General features: G+C 39.3%; 1 protein-coding gene across 3 annotated transcripts in view; it reads left to right on the top strand.

Moving 5' to 3' along the window:
- LOC105483755 (succinate-CoA ligase GDP-forming subunit beta) overlaps nucleotides 1–7,938 on the top strand; it is a 277,662-nt gene that overhangs the window by 94,392 nt on the left and 175,332 nt on the right. The window lies entirely within an intron of this gene.

Raw genomic sequence — 7,938 nt, 5'->3', positions numbered from 1 at the left:
TATAAAATGTTTTACATTGTACAAGGAAAATTAAATGATACAGGGTGAACATTTAGCCAGTGTTTACTTTGGTCTAAACAGTTTGCTGACTTGTTCTAGTATATGATCTTATTTCTTCTGTAAATAATTCTGTGGAATACATCCTATTTTAGTTTCATTTACAAATGAGATAGTTGAGGGCCAAGGGTTTGGATGTTTGCCTGACATTAAACAGAAGTGATTTATGTGGAATTGGCATTTGGACACTTGCCCTTGGAATTCAGGGTGCTATTGTCTCACTACTCCAAGAGTTGTTGTCTCAGACCTGGGGTTCATCCAGTAAATGTCAACAGTCTAATGCAGGGTTTCTTAAACTCGACGATGTAGACATTTTAGGTCAGATGATTCTTTGCTGTGGGGGCTGTCCTGTGCATTCATAGGATGGTTAGCAGCATCCCTAGCCTCCACCCGCTAGATGCCAGTAGCATCGCCCACTTGTATCCACCAGAACTGTCTCCAGACATTGCCAAATGTTCTCTTCTATGGGGGGCAAAATTTCTTCAGGTTTAGAATCACTGTAATTACCAGATAAATTAGGATTACATGCTGTGGAATACTGAGAAGGAAGGAAATTATGATTAACTCTGTTTGGGGTAGGTAGAAGTGTTGCTGAGATGGTAACATCTGAGGTTTCATCCCTACATGGAATTATCCAAACTGCAAACTTAGAGGGCTCAGTGTCCAAGACTGTCTTTACTTTTGACACTGACTTCAAGTGTGAGGTTCCCCCAAACCACCCTCAGTTTCAACAGTTTGCTAAAAGGACAAACAAAACTCACTGAGTGCTCATGATGGAAAAGATACAAATTCAGATCAGTCAGGGAAAGAGGAGACATCTAAGGTGGCGTTTAGGAGGATTCCATACACCAGGTTTCTGTGTCCTCTCCATATGGAGTCAGGATGCATTACCCTCCTCTCATTAATTTGTAACTGTATGTACAGAGTATTGCCAGCCAGGGAAGCTCACCCGAGCCTCAGTGTCCAGAGTTTTTATTGAGAGCTTCACTATATAGGCATGATCGATTGACCGATTGCCCGTGTGGTTGATTTCAGCCTCTGTGTTACCCAAAGCCCCACTGTAAATCACACAATTGATCTTTCCGTCATGCCCAGCCCCTAACCTAAGACTACTGGCTGTAGCTGGCCCCAGCTTAATAGTTCTTTCCCAAGACAAACATATTCCCATAGGGGTGACATAGGTTACCTCCTAAAAGTTGAGGACAAAAGCCAGACCACCCTTTGGGCAAGGCCAGATTTTCTACTACACAGTCCTTGACAAAAGGAGCAAATGTGCATTTGTAGATGAAGTAGTGTGGCACGTTGCCACAGGACTGACAATTGAGGGAGAATGTAAATGACAGGCATATTGGTTAGCTAGGGCTGCCATAACAAAATGCTACCAACTGGGTGGTTTATGTGAAAAAAGTTTATTTTTCACAGTTCTGAAAGCTAGAAGTCCAAGATCAAGGTATTGATTCCATTCTGAGGCCTTTCTCCTTGACTTGCAGATGATTACCTCCTTGCTGTGTCCTCTTATGTCCTTGCTTCTGTGCACACCTGTCCCTAGTGTCTCTCCCACTTCTATAAGGACATCTTCTTATTGGATCAGGTCCCTCCCTAATGGCTTTATTTTAAATTAATCTCCTCTTTAAAGACCCTGTCTCTAAATATGGCGACACTCTGAGGTACTGGGGGTTCAGAATTCAATATATGAATTTAGGGAGGTACACAAACAGCCCATAGCAGTCTGCCTTCTGCATGCCCCCTCCCATCCCTGATTTGTTTCCTTTTGCATGTAAAATACATTCACCCTATCCCAACGGCCCCCAAAATCTTAACCCATCTAGCATCAGCTCTAAGTTGAAAATCTCATCTAAATTAGCCATGGATGAGGCTCTAGGTATGATACATCTTGAAGCAGAATTCTTCTCTAGCTGTGAACTTGTGAAACCAAACAAGTTATCTGCTTCCAAAATAGGTGGACAGGCATACAATGAACATTCTAGTCCTAAAGAGACAAGCTAGAAGGAAGAAAGGAATCCTGGGTCCCAAGCAAGTCCAAAACCTAGCAGGACAAAGTTCATTTTTTTTTTTTTTTTTTTTTTTTGGGAAGGAGTTTCGCTCTGTCGCCCAGGCTGGAGTGCAGTGGCTGGATCTCAGCTCACTGCAAGCTCCGCCTCCTGGGTTTATGCCATTCTCCTGCCTCAGCCTCCCGAGTAGCTGGGACTATTGGCGCCCGCCACCATGCTTGGCTAGTTTTTTGTATTTTTTAGTAGAGACGGGGTTTCACCGGGTTAGCCAGGATGGTCTCCATCTCCTGACCTCGTGATCCGCCCGTTTCGGCCTCCCAAAGTGCTGGGATTACAGGCTTGAGCCACCGCGCCCGGCCCAGTCCATTATATTTTAAGGCTCGAGAATAATTCTCTTTGTTTCCATTATTCTCTGCTTTTGGGCCCACTGAGGCCAAAGTCCAGCCTTCTGGGCCCACTTGGGCAGCAGCCATGCCCCTGAGGCTCTGAGTGATAGCCCCACCCCTAAGAGTCCAGGTGAGAGTACATATGATCAGATCTATATATAAGAAAAAGAAATATTGAATCCTACTTGATCTATCTTCATTTGCTTGGAGGTTACAGCCTAGTTGGGGAGACAGGCATCTCATGCAAATAGTTGTAACAAACTAAGAAATAGTAAACTCTATGAGTGCTAGAAAGATTATGTTCTAAGAGTTTAGCATTTTTAATCTGGAATGTCCTCAGGGATATTTTGAGATTTTTGTTGGCCATGTATCTTGCAGGAAATTACTGAGTTAATGAATCATGAAATGAGAGAATTAATACATTAGCTTTGGTAAGCTTGATAATTTCAGGATTCCAGTTAGGATAGGGGTGGGGATCATAACTGAAAAGCTCAATAGTCCAATCATCTTTCCTAAACATGTTTCTAATACAGTTTCAACTCTAATAATCGTAGCTCTGATTTAGGAATTGAAAACTGAAAAAGTGGAAACTCCATATAGCTCTAAATTTGTTCTTAGAGCTTTCAGTCTTTATTTCTTAAAAGCTTGCTGCTTTAGGAATAATGAAGGAAGGTAATTTTAATGATTCGAAGTTTGTGTTCAGAAAATACTTGTGCTTTTCTTTTGAAAAGAAGTCACTTAAGTTTTCTTTAAGACCAGGATGGAAAACATTCATTTTCTCACGTTTTCTCTCTCATTTATCTCTTTCTGTGTTGCTGTGGAATCTTAGGCTTACGTAGGATCAGAGAATCATATTACTTTTTAGTCTTTTATTTATTTGTATCCCTTCCTTACTTTGCTACTTTAAAATCTATTCGATGCTTTCCCTTCAGAGTTGTAGCCAGCTGGGTCTCTCCACTTGGCCCAAAACCATGCCCCTCAGTCTGATTCATTTGATGGATCATTTTGGATTCTCCTTATTCTGTTGCCTTTTGTGTCACATGAATACCCTTTTCTTCAGCACATTTAAGCCCGTCGATGAATGTTTCTTAGATTGTAACCAGTTCAGTGACTCTAATACCACAGTTCTTTTACTGTCCTGGTCTCTCTCTCACACACAACAGAAGTCACTAAAGACTGCTCTCCACAATGCCCTTGTTCTTACATTTTGGTGGAATTTAATTTGTGCAGCTTTTCTTAAGAGAGCTGATCAGTGCATCTCTTTATCCTTTGTTGAGGCAGCTAATAGCGTTGTCATCATCATCTTTTCTCCCTCTCTCTGTTTTCAGTCAAGTACAATTGAATTAACTTTGTGGAATGATAGCTTCTGAAAATATTTTCACAAGAACAGAGAGACAGATTTTCTTTGTATATAAATAAAGAAGATAGTTTATGCTGGGAAATGAAGAATCTTTTAATAAAACATTGTCCCTCTTCCACTTTGGTTCAACTGGGGAAAAATCAATTTTAGGGTCTTCGAGTGTGAAAAAAGAACAAAAGGAAAAGTTGATCATCTAAACTTAGGCAAGGTCTGATATTTGACTTGGGTTCCATTATTCTGGTAGCCTCTTTCCAAATGCAATAATTTTTTTTTTTTTTTTTTTTTTTTAGAATAGAGTCTTGCTCTGTCACCCAGGCTGGAGTGCAGTGGCACGATCTGGGCTCACCACATCCTCTGCCTCCAGTGTTAAAGCAATTCTCCTGCCTCAGCCTCCTGAGTAGCTGGGACTACAGGTGCCCACCTCCACACCTGGCTATTTTTTTTGGCATTTTTAGTGGAGATGGGGTTTCGCCATGTTGGCCAGGCTAGTGTCAAACTTCTGGCCTCAGGTGATCCGCCTGCCTTGTCCTCCCAAAATGCTAGGATTACAGGCGTGAGCCACCTTTTTGCCTGCTGCCAAATGGAATGAAGTTTTTCTGTATAAGCGGGAATAAAGAAGGACTTGAATATAGAGGTTGCCAAAAATGTTTTCAAATTACTATTTTCCTTTAGTCTTTAAATTCCTGACATAGGAGGCTGGGCAAGGTACCTCATGCCTATAATCCCAGCACTTTGGGAAACTGAGATGGGAGGATCGCTTGAGGCCAGGAGTTTGAGACCAGCCTGGACAATAAAGTAAGACTCTGCCTCTATAGAAAACTAAAAATGAAAAAATGTAGCCAGGTGTGGTGGTATGCACCTGTAGCCCCAGCTACTAGGGAGGCTGAGACAGGAGGACTGCTGGAGCCCAGGAGTTTGAGGCTGCAGTGAGCCATGATTACATCACTGTACTCTATCCTGGGTGACAGAGCCATACCCTGTCACTTAAAAAAAAAAAAAAATCCTGATATAGGAAGTATAGTTCTGCCACATTAAAATGCAGCATTACTTTATATTTAAAAGTATTTTTAAGTTTCCACTGATATTTTTCCTCCTTCCCCCACCTTTTTTTCTTTTTCTTTTTCTTTTTTTTTTTTGAGACAGTATCTCACTCTGTCACCCAGGTTGAGTGCAGTGGCACAATCTTGGTGCACTACAACCTCCGCCTCCCAGGCTCAAGCAATCCTCCCACTTCAGCCTCCCGAGTAGCTGGGACCACAGGCACATACCATCATGGGCAGCTAATTTTTTTGTGTTTTGGTAGAGATGGGTTTTGCCATGTTTCCAGGCTAGTCTTGAACTCCTGAGCTCAAGTGATCCACCTGCCTTGGCCTCCCAAAGTGCTGGGATTACAGGCATGTGCCACCATGCCCAGTCTTTCTTGCCTTTTAAAGTAGGTTAGACATACTGCAATTATGAGGCATAAAAACATAGGATGGAAGGAATCTATAATTATAAATGAAACTATTAATCTTTAATGTCCTAGATAATTATATTTTTAAAATTTCTTAAAAGTGTAATTTATTCACCACAGAGAGAAACATAGTGGTTCATCTTTACTTCTGGTATATGCATTCTTCATGAATAAGATATAATTTAAAAATGTAAGAAAAGTGAATCATTGGAAGATAGTAGAGGAATTGTTACTTTGCAAAATCCACCATAAAGCCTGTTAAGAAATTATGTTTTTTACTTTAGAAGAAAAGCATGCATTATTTTCAGAATTTTTATAAATAATACATGATCATAGTTGAAAAAGTTGAAACTCCTTTAAGTTATTTTTCTGTGTGGAAATACATATGTATATGTAACTATTTTCATATAGATTTATTTCACAAAATTTTGATTATACTTTATATGCAGTTGTATTCAGCTTTTTTAACATTAACATGGTACATGAGATTTTTTCCATATTTTAAAATATTCCCCCTAAATGTAATTCTAATGATTATACTAAAGTCTGTCATTTGATGAATTAAAACTTACTTAACCATTTTCCTCCAGTTAAGTTTTTAGGATGATTTTTACCACTCTGAATTTGCAACCTGAGAAGTAAAAATACAACTTTGTGAGGTCAAAGATAGAGCAGAATATGTTCGCCGTATTCAGAAAATCAGTAAGATCACAGAAAAGGCTTATCAGCTGCCTGATGCTTGAGTAGCTCACTCAAATGCTTGTCGTTGAATGCAAAATCTTGTCTTAAGTGGACAGGTGTGTGAATCCTTCCACCATGCTATACTCTCCTTGCCTGATTGAGTCAAGGTTGTTACTGTGGTCCCTGGAATAGAGTGTGCCTCAGTAAATCAAAGATAACAAGAGGAAGAAATGATTTTCAGATAGGGTAGACAGCTGAGTTGAACAAGACTTTTAAAACATTTCCAATTTGAGCAGTGAATCTGCTTTGTGGAAGCTCAATATGTACTTTAAGTGACAGCTGCCGTGTAGTGTTCAATTCCCCCTTTTTCACCAATGCATTTAGTAGAGCAGTATGGAGAGGCTGCAAGATGCTAGGCACTAGTGAGAGTGCTGGGGATACGTAGTGAATGAGACAGTGTTCCTGCATCTGAGGAGCTCACAGGTTATGGAGGATGACAAATTACTCTTGTACAATATGATAAACATCACAGTGGAAATTTGGATAAATTATCATGGCAACCAGAGAGTTTACAAACTTTACCTAGAGAGTCAGGAATGCTTCTCAGGGGCAGTGGCATATCTCATGCTGATGGCAATGAAGGGTTTTTGTGTACATGCCAATGTTACATAGTTTGTACTTAAGCCAGTGGCCAATGAAATAGGTTTTTAATTTTTTAAAAGTATGGCATATTTGTATTTTAATAGCTAATACTGGGTTATAAGGTTGGGGTAAGACTGAAATAATAAAATAATTGGTTTTCACATAGATATCTCCAAGGTACCCTGTAGTGCTACAGTACATTGATTTAAAAGAAGACTATACTGTATATAGTGGAGTTTTTATTACTAACTCTATATAAATCAGGAACTATGTAGAGTATACATGACTAAATCAAATAGTTTATGAAATTATTTGTGTGGAATGACTTTTCTCCCCTAGACATAATCCTAGTGAAATCAAGGAACCTGTCTGTTTTATTTGCTTCCTTATACCCAGCACCTAGTGCAGTGACCAGCACGTAGCACATATTTAATGTGTTTTCATGTCAAAATTCTGTTTAAGATAAGGCTTGATTGATTCTGTTAGGTACCACAGTCACTCACTTATTACTTTAATTTCAAATGCTACAGTTTGAAAACCTAATGTATGTTTGGTTGTTAAAAAAAAAAAAAGCAGTGGGAAGAATAGAAGTTGTATTAGAATACAAGGTACATTTTATTTTCACCACAAAGGAAAAATATTGTTCTAAGATTATAAATAGCAGGATATGCTTATTTTAATTATTTAAAAAATATGATACCTTTCCACTACAGTACCTGGATTTTAAGCTCTAACTCGGGGGTGTCCAGTCTTTTGGCTTCCTTGGGCCATAATGGAAGAAGAATTGTCTTGGGCCACATACCCTAAAACATACTAACAATAGATAGCTCATGAACTAAAAAAAAAAAAGTGCAAAAAATTCTCATAATGTTTTAAGGAAGTTTTCAGTTTTGTATTGGGCCACATTTAAAGCTTTCCTGAGCTGCATGCGGCCTGTGGGCCACAGATTGGACAAGCTTGCTAACTGTTTTGTGTAGAATCTGAAACACAGATGATTAAGACAGGGATGCATAGTACCTGTAGGAGAGGATTTTGTTTAGTAACTCCTGTCCATTTTGGTGAATATAGAGTTTATAATTGTGGCATTTTGTTTCTACCCAGTTTCACTAATACAGTTTGCCATGCTGATATTTTGGTAGATTTGCTGTTTTGGTAGATTACTTTGCAGGTTGCTGAAAGTCTAAGTCAAAGTAAAGCATGAAGTAAAGATTGGAGTGAGTACTATTAATGGCAGGGGAAAAAACCAAACCAAAATAAAACAAAATGCTGGTGAGCCCGGTAAGTCAGCTCAACAAAGTGTATATGCTGCAATCCAATACTTTGGAGATAATCTTCCAAGGGGAAAGC

This window comes from Macaca nemestrina, chromosome 2, assembly GCF_043159975.1.
Source record: "Macaca nemestrina isolate mMacNem1 chromosome 2, mMacNem.hap1, whole genome shotgun sequence".
Classification (NCBI taxonomy): Eukaryota; Metazoa; Chordata; class Mammalia; order Primates; family Cercopithecidae; genus Macaca; species Macaca nemestrina.
Note: the sequence above shows the minus strand (reverse complement) of the source record. Positions and strands in the feature narration are given on the sequence as shown.